Source organism: Peromyscus maniculatus, chromosome 11, assembly GCF_049852395.1.
Source record: "Peromyscus maniculatus bairdii isolate BWxNUB_F1_BW_parent chromosome 11, HU_Pman_BW_mat_3.1, whole genome shotgun sequence".
Lineage (NCBI taxonomy): Eukaryota > Metazoa > Chordata > Mammalia > Rodentia > Cricetidae > Peromyscus > Peromyscus maniculatus.
Genome location: NC_134862.1, coordinates 93,864,761 through 93,884,648, shown reverse-complemented (window position 1 = coordinate 93,884,648; position 19,888 = coordinate 93,864,761). Strand labels below are relative to the sequence as shown.

At 43.7% G+C, this 19,888-nt stretch overlaps 1 long non-coding RNA gene across 3 annotated transcripts in view; it reads right to left on the bottom strand.

The window, feature by feature from the left end:
- Positions 1 to 1,026: 1,026 nt before the first annotated feature.
- The window catches only part of LOC143267856 (uncharacterized), a 32,275-nt gene continuing 13,413 nt past the window's right edge, over positions 1,027 to 19,888 (bottom strand). For 2 of the 3 annotated variants that reach the window (XR_013043483.1, XR_013043485.1), the window contains 2 exons: positions 11,010 to 11,071; positions 1,027 to 1,283 (listed from right to left, as the gene is read on the bottom strand). This is a non-coding gene — a long non-coding RNA (uncharacterized LOC143267856). Of the gene's footprint in view, positions 1,284 to 2,036; positions 2,108 to 11,009; positions 11,072 to 19,888 lie in introns of all 3 variants that reach the window. The other variant, XR_013043484.1, reaches the window with a different exon arrangement.

Genomic DNA, 19,888 nt, shown 5'->3' with positions numbered 1-19,888 from the left:
TTTTCCTGTAGCCAGTAGGCATAATACTCAGGCTGGGATGGTAAAGATGGATCAGAAGGATAGAGGGGTCGTGGGCAGCATCTCAGAGAGATGTCAGCAGAACTGAAGGAAGAGAGCATTCTCCACATAGTCTTTTGGGGAGGAACCGATGGATCACATCACCCTCACTGAAGTATGAATTTGTAATGCTTGCAAAATCCATTAATATCTTGTGAATAACACCAATTCTTTGCAATGTTTATTTTTTAATTTTGGTGTTAAAAATCAAATATGTTAGTATGCTAAATGAAAATGTGTAAAATATGCCTGCTTTTATAACCTGGTGCTGATATACCTTACTGTAATATTCTGGAAGTTTCAGGAACAGGAATTTGAAACTCCATCAGCCTCTGAGAGGCCTCCCCACTCTCTTTAGCTCTCTGCCCCTCCCACTCTGGACCACTGTCCTAGTATAGGCTTGCTTGTTCTAGAGCTTTCTTGAGTAGGGATTCCCTCTATTTCTCACCTAAGAAAATTCCTGGTGGGTCTCCCACATGCCTACAAGTCCTTGCAACATGCCTCAACATGTCTGAGCCCTGGCCTGAATGGGCTTAATGCATGCTGAGTTCCGTGCGGGGACAGCAGTAAACCAAAAGGGTTTTACCTAAATTAATCCAGGAGCTTATTTCAATTAATAAAAGCAACTTTCATGGAACAGGTAGAAGGAGGACCTTGTTGCTCAAATTCGTTTCTAGTCCTCTGTGCTTACCTTGGATTCTACATTCAGCCCTGACTCAGTCCACACATTTCAACAGTCACCCACAAATCTCAAGGGTTCATAAGTTGAGGAATGGTTCAAGCCCATTTTTGTGGGGGCTTGGATAAACAAACCTCGCTGGGTGGAGCTTCTAGATCTTTCCATGTTTTGTTCTCACTTCTATTTCTACTTAGGACTCTAATGTATCTGTGATTTGTGGTTGTTACCTGGGGAAGGTGTTTATTGAAATGCCTCTCAGAGGCTGGGAGGAGCAAGAAGGAAGCAGCTAAAACTTGCACGGATCTTTACTAAAGCATGTAACTGCTCCTGGACGTGTGGTCCTAGCACAGGGTACTGCTGTGCTTTCCCTTTGCCCGGTTGTCCACCAACTAACCAGCTAGTTCTTTCAAATATAGCATCATTCCTCAATTGGATTTGAGATGTTGGAATTCTCTGGGTGCTTATGGTTGTTGCTGACTCCCTGGCTATTTTGGTTAACAGCATCACCAGGATCTCACTGTAGACTCCCCAGAGCCTTGTGGTCTCTCTGAAAAAAAAAAAAAATCAGAAAAAACACACCAGCGTAAATGTAGAAGATACATACAGTTCATGGAGCAAAGAGAACAAAGAGAAATACTCTTAAGGGGTAAAAATGGCCAGGTGGACCATTGTGCCAAACTACATTCTAGGTTAGTTTTATACAATTTCTAAATAGTCTAGCAGACAGCTTCCCAGAGGAGCATTTTCCTGGATAGGTGATTGACAGGCCCGTTTGGATTGACTCTTACGTGAGAGGATAAGGTATGTCCTTGTGCTTTATCACAAAGCATCCTGATAGTAATCTTATAGGGTTAAGGACTCTTAGAATCAGGTTTAGATAGTTATCTACTAATGCCCATCTACACAGCAGTTTAGGATGTCACACCTCCTTCTGGGGCCAGAGGTCTGACTAGGTCCGTTCCTTGTGCTGGTAGTTCTGGTAGTTCTGGTACTGTAGTTCTAGCCTTAGTTTTACCAGCTGTTGATTGTGAGGGAGGGATCCAGTCCTAACGGCCTCTAATCCTGCCAACTATCAACCTAACAGTGTCACCGCCACTGCGTGCCTGTCTGGAACACACATGCAGATGCTCAGGTAGCCTCCTTATCTCAGGTAACCAGGAGTGTTGTTCCTGGAAGGGAGGAGCTGCCTTTAAATTATTCAGTGAGCCTCCCTCCAGTTCACCGGCCTTTGCAAAGGCAGGGAAAGCGGCAGAAAAGAGCCAAGTTTAACAGGAAGGGAAACCAATAAGGGAGAAGTCACCATCAGGAAGATGCCAAGCAGGGACCGGACCATTGCAGAGCCTGGACTTCTCTGTTCTCCAGGTGGGAGTGCTGAAAGAGAAGTGTGAAGCGGCCCTCAATCAGTGCCGTTGCCTCCCTTGGGGACGCTCCTTAACACGTGTGGTCCTTGTGTATCCTGCTCCAGGGTCTGTTTCTTTCTAGATGGCTATTTGAGGACAATAGCTTCATTTCGTGTCATTTTAATGATATTTATCCAGATCTGGATCTTAATGGCTCTTGATAAAAATATGAGGAGTCCCGGGGATATGCTTGCTTTGGTTCCCTTCCCTGTAGCTCTGTCCTATATGCCCCCATGTCACAAAGGAAATCCATTTCTTTCACTCGACAGTTTAGCTCACAGTGGTCCACACTTTTGAAGTTGGCCTCTCTTTGGGTTGAAAAGAAGCAGTTTCAAAGGGATTAATTGCTTAGAGGATAAGAACCTTAATGCTTTAAGAATAACAGAGCTTACAGCACCCCAAAGTTGATTTGCCATTCTGCTAAGTGTTTCTTAGCACTACAGGTCTGAGGCAGGCAGTCTACTGCAGGAGAGGGAAAATCACTTTCTCTCTCCCTTCTTTTGCGCCTGTGAGTAAAACCAACACAAGATGGATGAACAAGAGAAAAACAAAATCAGTTTCAATTATGTCCATTTATGTTGTTGCTCACCAAGAAAAATGTGGCTCAGGAAAGCAGCCAGAATTGGGCATTTATATGCCATCTTAGGCATGGCAAGGAAAGGGGGATTTTAACCTTGGTGAGGCAGGGGAATTATGAGAAGATGACGGAGGCCTAGGTGATGAGCAAGGCAGTCTATTAAAATGCAGTTTGCGGATTTAACTTGGTGCTTTCTCTGGTGGTGAGTTGCAGCCCTCACCCTTTTCTCTTGGTACAGGAGAGTACGTCACCTTTACAGATGGGAATTGCTTTTCTAAGTGTAAATGTCCTTAAAAAGGGAAACTTACATTCTATTTTCAGAGTTTTTCCTGGGTCTGCCGTTCCTCAATTGCCTTCAGCACAGAATAGTCCATATGCTAAGGAGCCTATTTTGGGGTGGCATATTCCTGTCCCTATCACTATCATAGTTCTTTCTACACTGGGATAGACTTTTAAAATCATATGTGCTTCAGTTTACATGGTCAATGCATGTGGGGACCATAATACTAATTTCTGCAGACCCCCTGGTATTGTCACGATGCTCTGTTGCATGTGATCTGGTGATCTAGTGTGTATGACCTATCCCGTGTCTTCAAGGAAGAGCACTTATACTCTTTCATGACATTTTGTGGGTCCAGAACCCATTGAACACATTCAGCATCTGTCAACACAAGGAAGAAAGAGAAGAGGTCATGGTAGGGGGTGATGCTGAGCTCAGTGGGGCTGGTGTGCCGAGCGCCATCTGGGCAGAGGATGAGCTAATGGCCAAAGCTATTGGCTCCTTGCCTCCCTGGTATCCAATTTGGCTTCTGTCAAGAGCTCCTGTTCTCCTTGGGGATCCAGTTCTTGTCCATCTTGTCACCTGTGGCCCAGATGTGGTCTTGCTGTGGGGGTGGAAGCTGGATTAAGGCCTAACCAATCACCACAGCAAATTTTGTTGGCATAGGGCAGGGTAGAGACCCATACCGGTGGAATGACTGTGAATTTTTGGACATTTCTTAAGAATTCTGAATAAGAAATGTTCACTGTGTTCTCTAGATATAAATTCCAGGGGGTGAGGAGAGGGGCCAGAAACTGGCCAGGGAGGGCAGGAGCCCCAGAGTGACAGTTCTGAGAGCATCCCTCCTGGGGGAGAAACGTGGCTGAAGAGCGCTCTGGTCCTGTTTCTTTCCTGTCTCCTCAATGAGTACCTCTGCCTAGAAGTTTGACAGAGATGGAGAGCAGGTGCCTGGAGTAACCAGCTCACCTTCCTCTCAAACTTTAACTGGTTTCTTCCATAACTAAGTCCTTTATGAAGCACCCAGACTGTTACACAGGCGCTCTATATACTCTCACCAACCTTCCCCCTGCTTAAGAATCTGTAAGAAACATCTCTCTAAAAATCACCCTCTGTGGTCTGTGAATTATTCTTCAAATTTGCAAGACAAGAATCTGAAAGCCGCTGACTTCTGTGGCCTCTGATTTTTTTCCAGGACCCTAGCTCCTTAAGAGGAGAAAGCTTCCACTGTCCTCAGACACCCAATATTCCCGGAGATGCTTCCAGGGCAGGTAGCACTATTTTAGGGCTGTAGAGAAAGACAAAGAACACCAGAGAAAGGAGTCAACCCAGAAGCTGACTCATAGGACACTTAGAAAATCAGTCCCAGAAATCAGCTGAACATTCATGCTTGAACTTCTGAACTCCCCAAGGAAATGCTGATGGTTTTCTTTTTGGTTCAGATCGGTTTGGGTCAAATACGGTGTTATTTGCAATTGTGGAAAAAAAAAATTGGAATGTAGACACTGGGTTGGTCCAATTCCTTCAAGTCCAGAGGGTGAACATGGAGTGAAGAGAGAAAGAAAAAGGCACCATATAATAAGAAGGTTCTAGAAAGGTCTGTGGAGTAGGAACAACGGCCCCTGTGAAGAGCAAGTGTCTACACGGTGACAGACTGTACCAACAGCTGACATGTTACTTATCTCCCAATTCAGTTTTTAAGGTTTAACTTTTGGCTAACTCCCCAACATTTTTGTTTAAAACATAATTTTAATAATCTAAATATAGTCTATAAACCTTCCCAAGGCCTACTGACCTTCTGAGAAATATGTGAACTATAAAAACCCAAAATAAACCAAGTCCCGTTTCTAAAACCTTTAACCATCTGCAAGTCAAAAGGGGCCATGGATTCCTACAGTTCAGTTCACTGAGATTTTGTTACCAATAGCAACAGATAGTTATTTTGAACACAAGCTCTAACATCGCTCTCTTTCTCCATAGTCTTATTGGCAAATGGGCAGAAAAATCTATGGTAACCTCCCACAGTGAAAACATGAGATAATTTTAGCTAGTCCCAGATATGTATCAGCTTTGCCCTTCAACCTCTAATACATGCTCAGAACCTATGGCTTCAATGCCACGATCATTCATGTCTCTCCTGCTCAGGACACAGGATTCTCTCACGGTTAGTGATTCCATCTAAACAATACACAGAAGTACTGGTGGTCGAATGACTTGTTCATGAAGAAAAAAGAGTATACATGGGAGGCAGAGACGGCCTTGTGCTCACAGATCAGCACTAGGAGAACCAGGAGTGTTAAACATACAGGACTGTCTCTTCAAAGGGAGAGATGTATATCCTGTTTTCCACCCAGAAGGCTGGGAGCAGACATGTTTTATAACCTGATGACTTTTGTGCTATCTGTATGGCTGAGACCACAGCAGATCCTATCCTGGTCCCTCATTGTGAGCTTGTCAATCTATAGAATGCATCTTTATAGAAGACTTTTTTTTTTTAAACAAGGAGTTTTGACATTAGTCACATCTTAAACTTCATTATGCATACTGGATTGAGTTACTTGTCACCAGGAAAATTTTCACCAAATTATGCTGTGTTTAAATATGCCTAAAATAAACTACTCAGGGTCAGACTCTCAAAATTTGAACCAATACCAGCTACTGAGCCTTGTTGAACTTGTAGTCCTATAGAAGCCTGCCTTCTAACCTCTCCCACAACAGATCATTACTCTGCTGATCATGGTGGTCAAAGAGACCCCCCCTTTCAGGGTTTCTGTTGCTGTGACAAAACACCATGATCAAAAAAGCAAGTTGGGGAGGAAAGGGTTTATTTGGCTTACACTTCCAGATCATAATCCATCATTGGAGGAAGTCAGAATAGGAACTCAAACAGGGCAGGAAGCAGGAGCTGATGCAGAGGTCATGGAGGAAAGCTGCTTACTGACTTGCTCCCCCTGGCTTGCTGCTTTCTTATAGAACCCAGGACCACCAGCCCAGGGATGGCACCACCTACCACGGGCTGGGCCCTCCCTCATTGATCACTAATTGAGAAAATGCCTTACAGATGGATCTTGTGGAGGTATTTTCTCAACTGAAGCTCCTTTCTCTCTGATGACTCTAGCTTGTGTCAAGTTGACATCAAAACCAGCCAGTATATCCCTACAAGTATAGATGTTTTCCCGCAAACCATTACTAGGAGGAAAGATAATTTGGGGACAGCTGGGAAATTTCACCATTGCAGTTAAATCTTTCGCTTTTGAAAGAATGGTCATTAATTCTCACAGATCCTTTTCATTCATGTCTAGGAAATTCTAAGCTCCATTTCCTACCCATTTCCCATACAGTTGTTTGCATCTAAAGCAAGGCCGGTTAGAGATAAGTGCATAGGAATAGTTTCTGTAGTGTTTTAGAGTCTGGTACACTGAAACTTTCTCTCAAACATCTTGCTCACTTTCCAAGAGAGTTAGAGTGGCAATGATCTGTGTGTAGTTTTAAAACACGCCTGCAAGTTCTTTTACACACACCTCATAACGTGGTGGAGTTCAGTTCCCTTCCCTTTGAATAGTGAATTGGCCTTAGTCACTCACTTTTAAAGGATGTAATGCACGAAGCAACACCATGTGACTTCTGGTGTTACATTAGGTAAAGCAATACAATGACTACTAGGCTGACTTCCTATGGCATATACCTTGGGAGCCTGGAGCTAACATATGAGAAGCAGGTTTCCCAGAAGCCACCATGTTAGAGAGGCCAACATGAACCACCTTCTTTATATTTGGGGTTGCTAGGTAGGCTTCTTATCTTCCCTGAGGCTGGCCTTCAATCCTCTTCACGTGGCATGATTCTGGGAGTGGATAGGTGGGGGGTAGCAGGTAGGGGCTGATCATCCAGCCAATCTAATTAAAGGAGTAGAAAGCCTGCTGTGGGGTGGTCTGTATGTCAAATTGCTCTAATTTGTCAATAAATAAAACACTGATTGGCCAGTGGCCAGGCAAGAAGTAGGTGGGACAAGGAGAGAGGAGAATTCTGGGAAGCGGAGGGCTGAGGCAGAGAGACACTGCCAGCTGCCGCCATGACCAGCAGCATGTGAAGATGCCGGTAAGCCACTAGCCACGTGGCAAGGTATAGATTTATGGAAATGGATTAATTTAAGCTATAAGAACAGTTAGCAAGAAGCCTGCCACAGCCATACAGTTTGTAAGCAATATAAGTCTCTGTGTTTACTTGGTTGGGTCTGAGCGGCTGTGGGACTGGCGGGTAACAAAGATTTGTCCTGACTGTGGGCAAGGCAGGAAAACTCTAGCAACAAAAGCCCTCTACCTTTTGATGTGTGGTGTTGGAAGAATTAATGACTGCTTGTTGGTATCCTAAGAGTGGCCATCTAAATGCCCTTCCTTGATTGGCAGGGGTTAAAGGACTGAGTGTTAAGGTGCAGAACCGGTTTATCCCTTCTGGATTCATGAAGTGTCACAAGAAGCTGCATTGCAGAGTGCTTGGGTGTGTTTCCCTTTGTCTTGTAAAACACCACTTGCCCTTTCTTTTTCACTTAAGAACAATGGTCCCATTGGACCTGTGTGCAGGACTAGGCAGAGTCTCCAGTCAGTTAACTCTGCGAGGTCCAGGCCTAGGAAGAAGAAAGGAGGGCTGCTGGAGTCTTCAGAGGGTCCTGAGCAGTGGTCCTGAACCTCCCCAGGCTAGTACGCGCTGAAGCATGAGTGACAGGAAGAACATGTCCCAAAGCAGGACAGAGGGCAGGATCTGGAGCTGGGAGATTACTGAAAGCAGGGGCTCCCTTGTGGGGTAGGAGGGTGGGTAAGGCAAGGTGAACTGTGTCTCACACTCAAACTCATCTCCTCAGTCTTTCACATACTCTCCTCACAGAAAGACTATCACTGTTCCGGATATACGATACCAACCCCACGGGTCCCAAGAGTTCAAACCCATTCTCAGTTGTGTCTGAGCCTTGGGTTTCATCTGGACATTAGTCAGGTCTTTTCTGTGGGCCTCTACTGTCCCCAGAGGGAAAGGGGCTGACCTCAAGCCCTCACTTCAGCTTGATATCCACGGGGTTGGGGTGAGGGAAGCATTGTGTGGTGGTTTGAAAGAAAATGGCCCCCCAAAGGGAGTGGCACTCTTAGGAGGTGTGGCCTTGTGGAGTAGGTGTGGTCTTGTTGGAGGAAGTGTGTTTCTGTAGGGGAGGGCTTTGAGGTCTCATATATGCTCAAGATACTGCCCAGCATCACAGTCCACTTCCTTTTGCCTGCATATCAAGATGTAGCCAGCACCATGTCTGCCTGCATGCCACCATGCTCCCCATCATGATAAGTGAGCCATCCCAATTAAATGTTTTCTAAGAGTTGCCATGTTCATGGTGTCTCTTCACAGCAATAGAAACCCTAACTAAGACACATCAGATGAATCACTAGTTTTCTTGCGAGAACTCACCCCCATACACACTATAGGGAGAGCTGATTTTTCATATCATCTACCTTCTTCAGCATTATTTTGACTCTACTATAATGTAGTAGCCCTGGCCTTATTATGGTAGATATTAATTTACTTGATATTCATTGTAGAGGGCCTGACATTAAAATAAAAATGCCTGTATTGGAGCTGTCATGGATGAGTGGTGCAATTCTTCATATGGTGTCTCTGGTCCTCCTGAACTTCTCCCCTTAAAATTGGATTGCAGGTAAAGTGAGTCAGGGAATAAGGGAGATTTCTGTTTATTTTAGAACATGCCTGGAAAGAGGGGGCTTGCATAGGAAATCAGGAGCAAAGCCCTTGCTTTTGTATTATATTTTGATTAGAATTAATCTAAGCATCTCAGAATGATAGGCCAGAAGTCATCAAACTGCGCAGGCATGTTTGTTCATAATGTGGACTATGGGTGTGTGTGTCTGGTACTCACACACCACAGTCTGATACATAGTTTCATAGATATAGCAGAAGAGGATTACTTCAAAGTAACTTGGCCAGAATCAAGATTTGTAACCCCACAAAATAACTCCAACTATGAGAAAATAGATGCTAAACATTTTCCTGAAGGAACCAGATCTTAGTGTTGGATTTGTTCTCACACATCCTCTCTGTATTCATTCTCTGCACCATCTTCTTGAGTGTGCTGCCTTGATCAGACAGTCTTTTAGATCCCAGGGATGTTCCAGTGAACAAGAGGCAGCATCTAGTAGAAGATGATCATGTAAGACCACTGGAGTCTAACCAATTCTGACTGTAAGTCTAAGAGTGGTAAGTGGCTACTGTGTGGACCATATCTAGTCAAGGGCCAGTCTGTCCTGTGACTGTCTTGCCTCATCGTGGCACCACATCCTAACTTTGTATCTCTGGATTTTACTGTCTGCTTTTTGCTGTTGTTGATTCAGAATTTGCTACTTCAAGTTAATGTTAGCCGTCAGAGAAAATATACAGCATCTTCCTGCCTTTTTCTCTCCCAGATATTCAGATAGCTGTGTTTCAACAGTGAAGCAAACATGAGCTGGTGTGTTATCATGTTTATGATTCATTAAGATGTTTCAAATATTCTTGCCATGGCATGGTTGTGAGCTGTAGTTTTAAGCATCGATATGAGTGTCTCCCCACCCCACCTCCTGCAAGCTGTCATTACATTTGCTATACAGCTGAGGATGGCTGTGAACTCTGTCTCCCAAGTTCCGGGCATGCAGACATGCACCACTAAACCCAGTTTAATGAGGTTCTGGGGATCAAACACAAGGCTCCATGCTAGGCAAACACTCTGCCAACTGAGCTGCGTCAGCATCCAGGACATTGTCGCTTTCATGCATCGGGTATCTTGATATACCACTTGTTTGAGACAGGGTCTTGTTAGGTAGTCAAGGTTGGCCTCTGACTTACAATTCTGTTGTCTGTGTTCTACATGATGGAATTACAAGCATGTGCCACCATGCCTGAATTCCTTTCACTTTTTTATTTTATTTTACAAATCCTTTTAAAATTACTTTTATAAGATTTATTTCATGGGTGTGAGTATTTCACTTTTGACTATATATGTGCACAGCCTGCTTGCTTGATGCCTATGGAGGTCAGAAGAAGGCATTGGATCTTTTGGAACTGGAGTTATAATGATCGTGAACCACCACATGGGGGCTAGGAAATGATCCTGGGTCCTTTGCAAACCAAAACCACCGGGGCTTTTCTCCAGTTTTTCCCTTTTATTTCAGTGATGACCAATAAGGAGGATTCGCTTTCTAGTGAACACATTTTTCATGATGCGAATAAAGTACAAGTAGCCCTGAAATGTCTGCTTGGTAATTTCATGCAGGAGTAGAAGGAATGGAGAGGGCTGGTCTACCCACATGTGTGCACTCTGCTCATTTATACAATAAATGTTATACCAGAGGGCACTGATGATGTTTAGTGCTGCAGTCCAAGTCAGAGGCTAAAATATATGGCAGAAATCTTGCCCAAACACCTGTTCCCACAGGATCAAATCTCACACATTCTCTGTGCATTTTCTGGCCAAAGTTTTGATCCATTTGGAGATTTGAAAGTAAAATGAGTCCTAGTTTCTGCTTTGGGAGTGACTTAAGGAGACCTACATCTAATTCCTCCTGTGAAGTGTGTTCAAAGACACCACGGGATCCCAGGAGCAATGGGTTCAGATCCTGCGTGGGCTGGTAAGACATGAAAGGACTTGGGGGCAAAGCTCTTCTATCTTCAGTGTGTCTCACGGGGAGGATTATGAATTAAAATTGAGACCCGAAGCCAAATGCTGTGGGTTGTTCTTACTGTAACCGCATTGCAAAACATGAACTCAGACTACCCTGAATCCTGCCACTCTGTAGACACATCTGGGCATCGTCTTTCAAGTGCAAGCCGCTGCCTTGCTTATGGGAAAGCACCTGGTAGGCAGGCATTTGTCTTGCCTTTCACTCCCACTGCGCAAAGCTGAAGGGAAAACTAAGAGCAGGGAAATTACTGGGCGTGCAGAGGAAGAAGGAAAGGAGCCGCTAACACTCGGGTTTGGTTTTTGCCTTTGCTCACCGGAAGATGCTGATGTGGAGATGGAGTCGCCAGTGCAGTTTCCATGCCAACAAGGCAGAGTTCTGGGAAAGTGGGATTAAATGCAAAACAGGGGAAATTTAAATACTACGCTTTAAAAAATGACCCCTCGTCACACATACATTGCAATGATATCATATAAGGACCAAAAGCAAAGGATAGAACAGTGTGCCTTCCCTTCTTCAGATACGATCACCTCTTTGAGGAGGTGAGCAAAGGCACCGAGGCCTGTGGGTAATGGAGATACATGTCAGGACAGTCACTTCCATGAATAGAGGTTTTCCAGGCAGCAAATTGCCGTGGGGACAGAAATGTTGGACACCGAACCTCATCTGCTAGGCTGCTGAGCCCTCGCACCCATCAGACACTGGCTTCTTCTGGTCCTGGGCTATCTCTGCCTCCTGCTCTAGCCAAGAGCCCTCATCTTGCACGCCCCCCCCCACTCTGCCCTCCCCTCATTGTTTGCACAGCAGCTCGACTCTGTTGCCCAGCCACTCTGTCTTGATGACTTCACTGCCTGCGAGTTGCTCTGTGTCTTGCTGCTTTACCTTGGGTCTCCTCAGATCTGTGCAGCTGCTTCTGATCTTGGACAGTATTGAGACTTTTAGTTAGTCACAGCTTTTCTGTCAGAACTCTAGCATTTTTTCCTTTGGCACAAATTTCATCTGATAGGATACTGAGGGAAGAGTCTCTTGACCTATGCTTCTGGCTCCAGTAGGGTTATCTCAACACAATTCAGGGATCGGTTTCATCCTGTCGGGAACAAAATCTCTCCAGGACAGACAAATTCTCATGAGCCTATGTCAAGTTCTCCCAGAGTAGGAAAAAGGCTAGCAATGGGAAGCTACCCTCCTTTGCCACACATATCTGATGTGTATCCAGGGGGCAACCTTTCATTTCACATCTGTTTCTTCTTCATAAATCGATTGCAAACAAGGGCTAAGGAAAGAGATGTCCCATCATAGGACTGGTCAGCATTTTGAGTTTCTGCAACAGGAGCCAGAAACGAGAGAAACTGAAGGGCCACAGTTTAGGCTCCCTCACCCAGCGTGGGACATTCACAGGTTAGAGCTGGGTCTCAGGTTGGTGTTGTTTTCCCTCTGTCCACGTGAGTAGAAGCCTGTGAGATGGGGAGTAGGATTTACCCCACAGTGAGCATATCCCCCCCCCCCCCCGAGTTTGCCAAACAGGGTACATACTCTGGGAAGAAGATGCTGGGCAAGACAGCCTGTGACAGACAGCAGCAGAGAACCAGGAGAGAGGCAGAGGAGAAGAGAAAGTCTTCTTCCTGCCAACCATTCCCTGGAGGGGGCATGTGTCTCTGGGCAGGTCTCGTATTATTTCTGCCTTTTCTTAGCCAACAGAAACTTTTCATACTGGGACCCTCGAGTTGTGGTTGGTACCATCATTCCATCACTCACACACAGCCTTCTCATCCTTCCTGCCTGGGAAGCATCCTTCTGGCTGCCTTTGATATTTTATTAATATTGACATTAGCTCTGAAGGGTTGGGGGGGAAATTGCTCTTCTGCACCAATAGTTCCTCTTTTTAGAGGGAGAGTGTACAACTCACAACACTGCCGTTCTTCAGAGTCAAAAGCAGCCTTGGGATATTATACACACCCCCATAAGAGAGAGGCTAACTAGTAAGGCTGTATTGCTTTGTAGCCAGAAAAGTAGCACATGTGAGAGAAATCTCTCCAGAATGCGTGTCTTAGCAAAGCATGACTACTATACCAGCAGGGGCTTCTTTTTTCATTTTGTTTTGTTGAGACAAGGTCTGTCTGTGCAGCCCTAGCCGGTCTAGACCTCGCCATGGAGACCAGCAGGCCGGTTTCAAGCTTGTGCAAACCCCCCATCTTTGCACCTAGAGTTCTGGGATTTGAGGTGGGCGCCACTGTGCCTGGCTAAGTCTAAGGCTTTCTAAAGCCAACAGATGATCATAGGCCTTTAGAGAAAGCCAAACCACGATACGGCAGGATAACACCGGCAAATGAGACAAGACAAAATTTAACTAACACGGCCTATTTTGAGGCATGCTGCATTTCTAGTCTGTCCATTCTATGAGCCAAACATTTGTTTGCAATAAGACAATTAAGTCTACTTGTTCAAAACATACGTTCCAACATACTTATTTAATGGGATTATTTAATTCTAGACTTTATAACCTCAAATTCCTCCACAGTAGGAATTATTGAAATACGTTTCCAAGTTGTCTAGGAGAATTGCATTGGCTCTGATGTAGTTTGACTCTTCTGGTCCAGGTTTGGGATGCTCATATTTATTGCCCACTGTGCTTTCTGGTTTTATATCCAGGGCCTTTATATCCCTTGGGAGATAGCTTATTGTCTCTGGGATCTACAGTGGATTGTGGATACTGAAAATGCATCAGTTGCTATTTGGAGAAGTTCTCTTCTGTGGTGGTTAATTCTGATTGTCAACTTGATCCGATGAAATACCCAGGGGAGCTGGTGACATGGCTCAGTGAGTTAAGGCATTTGCCCCCAAGTGTGATGACTTTAGTTCAATCCTTGGGAATCACATGGTGAAAGGCAAGAACTGACTCCCTTAGGTCCTCCTCTGACCTCCACATGTGCACTGTGGCATGGGTACACACACACACACACACACACACACACACACACACACACACACACACACACACACAGAGAGAGAGAGAGAGAGAGAGAGAGAAAGAGAGAGAGAGAGAGAGATACAGAGACACAGAAACACAGAAACACAGAAACACAGAGAGAGAGACACACACACAGGAAAAAAAAAAAACCACCTTGGGGATCCAGGAAGCACACCTCTGGGTCTTTCTGTGATGTATCCTGAGATAACTACATCCCAAAGGTGTTTTGGAATATTTGTTTAACTATGCAAAGATGTGTTGCATTTGTTTAATTATGTAAAGGTATATTGCTGTTTTACCTTGTTTGGCTAAGGTAAGCCTGATTGGTCTAATAAAAAGCTGAACAGTCAATAGTGAGGGAGGATGTATAGGCAGGACTTCCATGCAGGGAGAGTAAGTAGGAGGAAGAATTTAGGCTTGGGAAAAGAAAGAGAGGGAAAAAAAGAAAAGAGATGCCAGGGGCCAGACAGACAGACACGGAGGAAGCAGGAAAGTAGGACAAACAGAATGGAAGAAAGGTAAAAAGTCCCAAGGCAAAATATAGATGAATAGAAACAGGTTAAATTAAGTTAAAAGGGCTGGTGGGACAAGCCCAAGCTAAGGCTGAGCATTCACAATTAATAGTAAGTCTCCATGTCTTTATTTAGGAGCTGGTTGGCAGGACAGAGAAAATTTCAACCACACAAAGGCTCTGACATAATCAGTGAATAAATTCCTTGATGCTCAGAATCTGGTGACATTTTTGGGAGACAGTAAAAGGTAGGAAGTAGGGCCTAGCTGCAGGAAGTAGGTTGTTGGAGGCATGTCTTTGGGAGCTGTATTTGCCTGGCCTCTTCTGTATTCTGTTTTCTTTGCTCTCTGTCCACACAAAGTGAGTGACAGCCTTCACACTCCAACCTTGATGATTTGTCTAAGCAACCATGGACTAAGCCCACTTAACCATGGTCTGAACCATGAACCAGAATAAACCATTTCTCTTTTGAGTTGGTTCTGCCCTGTATTTGGTTATAGCATCAGGAAACATAACCAACACATCTCACAGCACTATTTAAAACTTGTTCATCTTTTCTTACCTTTTGCTCAAAAGCATTGCCTCTGTGTTTTAGTCTTTTGACCTTTTGATTATTTTTATTTCATTTTTTTTGCGACCTTGTCTCATGTAGCCAAAGCTCTCTTGGAACACACTATGGAGCCAAGGCTGTCTTTGCACCTGATCCTCCTGCCTCCACCTCCCAAGTGTGAGGATCACAGGTATGTACTAGCTTCCCCAGATCCTTTGCAACTTGTGTGTGTATGTGTGTCCACTAAACAAGAGTCGGGCAAGGTAGAGTCCTTGGGGCTGAAGAGACCTGGTTTGTAGCCCTGTAGTGTTCAGAGGGAAGAGCTATGTGTAGTTCCAATCTAAATCAAAAAGGCCCTCATCAAACCTGAGGCAACAGTACTAAAAAGCGCCCATTTCATAGTCAACTTTGCCAGAACTACAGCATCATCTTCCAAAACAAGCAGAGGCAGTCTGCAGTTTCGCCTCTTATAAGAGCCGACAATGAGACCCCGAAGAGTTACAGACTTCAAAGGATTCGAATTTAAAGAAAAAGTGTTTGCCACTCTTGTCACATTTCACGGTGTCACACTCTTTTATCTGTTCTTTTAATTTTCTACAGCGAAGCTACAGGCTACATGACTCTGGTCAGCCAGACTGGATGCTCACACCATGAGCAAAGCTCTCGACAACCCTGTGCGTCCCCACCCGTTTCTTCCTGCTTCTCTGCAGGCCCCCAGCAGAAACCATAATTCAACTGCCTATGGAGGCCTTGCCAAAGACACATTTCCCAAAGGAGGCTGGGCAGAACCCTGTTCCACAAGCTTGTAAATAAGGGCGCTGTAAAGCAAATGCTGTGCTGAAAATAATATGAGAAATTCTGAATTACATGAAAGGGTTCATTTGTCTTGGGACATACCAGGACACCAGTGTGTTAATGCACATTGCAACTTGCAGAAGAGACACGGTATTCATATTCCCCAAGTGTGTACTACCACGGCGGACTGCTTTGTGGTATGTGTGTGTTAATTTAAGAATTTTCAGTGAAGCCAAAAGCTGTTTAGAAAATGTTGGCCTAGGAACATTCTCTAACTTTATCTTGGAATCCATCCTTGCACATCCAACTCTGGTGCATTGAGGAATGAGGAAGGAATAGAAGCCAAGTCTTTCTTCCACTTCTGGATTGCAGTCAAGGGCCTGCTGCCAGTCTTAGATCTCTTGGTTCTGACCCCAGTGGCCTCCTCTCTATATACCCTAAGTCTGGCATTCAGGATTCTCTCACTTGACTCCACACTACCTCCCCAATTTTAGCACCTGAGGTGAGGGGTGGGAACACAGACAGAGAAGGCAGTAACTGTATCCCTTGTAATTACCACGTGTATTTATTATGCAGTTCTTGAATCTGTCCCTGTACTCTCCCACCCCTGGCCTTTTTCATCCCATCTTCTTTTTAAATAACTAAGAAATTACTCTTTGAAACTTTCATACACATATGTAATGGAATATGATCCTATCACCCTTTCTTCCATTCAGCTCACTCCAGATCCCTCTGGACACAACCGTCTCCCAACTTCACTTTATGACTTTCTTCTTCTTCTTCTTCTTCTTCTTCTTCTTCTTCTTCTTCTTCTTCTTCTTCTTCTTCTTCTTCTTCTTCTTCTTCTTCTTCTTCTTCTTCCCCCTCCTTCCTCCTTCCTCCTCCTTCCTCCTTCCTCCTTCCTCCTCCTCCTCCTTCTCCTTCTCCTCCTTCTCCTCCTCCTCCCTCTCCCCTCCTCCTCCTCCTATTTCTCCTCCTCCTGTTTCTTCTCCTCCTGTTTCTCCTCCTCCCTTAGATCCAATGAGTGCTGCCCATATGTGCATGGGTACAGGACTATTGGAGCATGGACAATTTACTAGTGGCCACTTCCTCTAGGACGAGTAATTTCTTCCCCCATCTGTGTTTTATTGAGCTAATGGATTCATTGCCTCATGTCCAGATAGTCTCTGATCTAACGATGGTATCATTTATGATTTCTAAATTTACTATGGTACAAAGTGATATGTATTCAGTAGAAAATGTACTTCAGATTTTGATCTTTTCTCAAGCTAGCAACACACCCAACGATATTCTTCTGTCATATTTGGCAACAGCTTTGGTTCTTAGTTTCCGGTTAGACACATGATCACAGGGGTGAATAACCAATGATCTATGATCACCATTTTGGCAGCATTTTTTTCAATGTTGTGTTTCATACTATACTTTTTCATCTTGTCATGTCATAAAATGCCCATCAGTGTGTAGACATGAACTTTTGACACTTTGGTTAGCAATATACTTTGTCTTAGATGGTTCTGCCCAGTGTCAGTTCTCTGGGCATTTTTTAAAGTGAGCTAGGCTACAAAAAGGTGAAGTTCTATAGGTTGGGTATGTTAAATATATCATCATCTAAACAATTTTTATTTTGTGTGTGTGTGTATGTGTGTGTGTGTGTGTGTGTGTGTGTGTGTGTGTGTGTGTGTGACATATGTGTAGGTATACCCAGAGGCATTGGCCAAAAGAGGGCACTGACCCCCTGGAGCTGGAGTTACAGGTGATTGTGAACTACCCAGTGTGGGTGCTGGGTCTTTCTGCAAGAGCAGTAAGTGTTCCTAACCACCGAGCCATTTTTCCAGCCCCTAAACAGATTCTTAATATACTTCTAGTATATGATAGATTTATCGGGGTATGACTCTATCAGAAGCCAAGGGACAGCTATACCATCTTTTTCAGTCCCCAATATAGCTTTAAGAGATATATTCTATTGTTTCTGTTTTACCCTCAAGAAAACAGATGTGGGGAGACTAAACAGTGTGTCTGTAGTCACCTGCTTGTAACAACGCCTCTGGGATTGGATCTGTGTACCGCCTACTGCTTAGCCATACTCTTTGAGTCACTCCCAGGGCGGTGCAAAACTGTCTTTAAAGGATATAATGATGAAGTCTAAGAAAGTAAATTTCCAGATTGTCAACCTTCTTTACTGAGAAATTCTGCCCTAGTTTATGGATCTAGGTTCCCTGTGTCCCTTCCCTATTTCAGACCTTGTTCTGAGCACATCACCCCAAAATGTAAAATCCTGAAATACTGGGTAAAATTAGAAGGTTTTGGACAGGCCATGAAGGTACCACAACCCCTTAAGTTTCTTGTCTTTCCAGTTTACTCTAATGTTTCTTAAAACTAGAGAAGGATGCTCTAGAACACTCCCCATAATGGAGGTGATGATTTGGTTCAGTGGGGGGTGGGCCTTGTGGAGAAGGGACAATCTTGATTACTAATCTTGCCTCAATCATCCTGACCACTAAAGAGAGCCTCTAAAAACAAAGCAGAGACTACTACTAAGAAACACAGGATACTAAAGTTAGATTTCTTAAGAAATTTAAATTTATATTTTTTTTCCTCAGCTATTTTTGGAAGTATTGCTTTCCAGTGACACCAGTGTCTTTAAATGTAACAGGGACTGTTTCCAAGACACATTAGCAGAAAAATGCACAGGGAAAAGTTTTGTGTGGCTATTTTTTTCAGAAGTGGTAGTTAAAACCTGTAGTGTAAAATCATATTATGAAATATTCATTCTAGTTGCAACCAATGTTTATGTCATCTCATAAAAATTTAAAATTAGTTTAAACTCATTAATAAAAAAGTTATGTGCAAGTATCTTTATAGACATTGACATAAATATTATTTTATTGTGATTATTATATTTAACAATCATATATAATGATGCAATCTAATATTTTTAAAATAACTAACATCTTTGGTTACAAAAAATTAAAAAATTAGATTTAAATTTTTTTTGACTAATACATTTCTTTACTGAAGATATAATGGGATAATTATATGGGTTCAGTCATTAAATATATTAAGACAGATTTTTTTTGTATGTGTTTGGTGGCTGGGGTGTGTGGGGAGCAGAGTAGATTCACAAAGTCAGATGGAAGAAAGAAAGATGTGTGATCCACATACTTGAGAAATGAGTTGTTAAGTGCATGTGGGTATCAAATGGTAATTATAGTATTATATTCAGTAGACAATGTAATAATCTCTAGAAAGTCATTATTAGCTGACTGTGTTGGAGCATGCCTGTGATGCCGGCACTCATAAGAGTGAGGTAGGAGAATCATGAGATCAAGGCCAGCTTCAGCTTCCTAGAGAGGACAGGAGTGGGGTGGGGAGGGAAGAGTAGATAGAGCTAGAAGGGGCCAGAGGATAAAAGGACAATTTGTATGCACACACATGCACACATCTGAGAACACTGCAATGATAAATTTTTAGGCCACAAGCTTTTTATCAAAGGAGAAGCAAAGTTGGGAAGAAGGAGTAAAGCTCCATTTCCCAACAATTGGTAGAAGTGTGGCTTTTAATTTGGGAAAGCACCACAGACGAGCAGGGAGGAAATGTTTAAAATGAAACAGAAATTCTGGTCCTCACCAACTGCAGGCCATCCCAGAGGAGACCCTAGAAGCCTAGAACGATGACTGCCCAGGCCCAGAGCGGTCAGTGTCTCTGTACTGGTAGATAAAAATTCATCCAGTTTACAAGGAGGGAGGAGGGAGAGGAGTGAGTGAGTGAGCTGACATAGGATGGAACAAAACTGCTTCAGAACTAAAAAGGGGAAAAAAATGTTAACAGTAAATGGCGGCCAAGTTAAACAGAACTCCCAATGTTTTTATTAAAGCCATGACTTACTGGGAATTTAACCCTGATTTTACAAGTGAAAATTACCTCTCTGCCTTCAAACCATTTGAAAAGACATTTGCCTTATGGTGACATTTAATGTGCTTCTGACTGTCACAACACAATGGCCATTTCGGATGTGTGACAGTCTAAATTACAATCTGTGGATTCAAAGAACCCAATTAACAAGCAACTGGTCTACAAAATTGCCGGTAAATGCAAGCCCATGGGAACTTGCAGAGAGCTGGAAAGGGATTCCTGTAAGCTGAAAAGTCTGTGTTATTAAGTAAAATCCCAAGAATTCCAAGTTCAAATGCATTGGTTCTGAGGATAGTAAACCTGCTGTTACCATTTTGGGTTTAGATCTGGAGTGGGCTTTATGTGGGCTCAGTAAGGATGGAGCTGTGGATCAAAGTGGATTTCTGGATTTATTACTATTTAAAAAAAAAAAGAGGAGAATTGATGGATACAGGGATCTTGGATAAGCAATACTGGAGC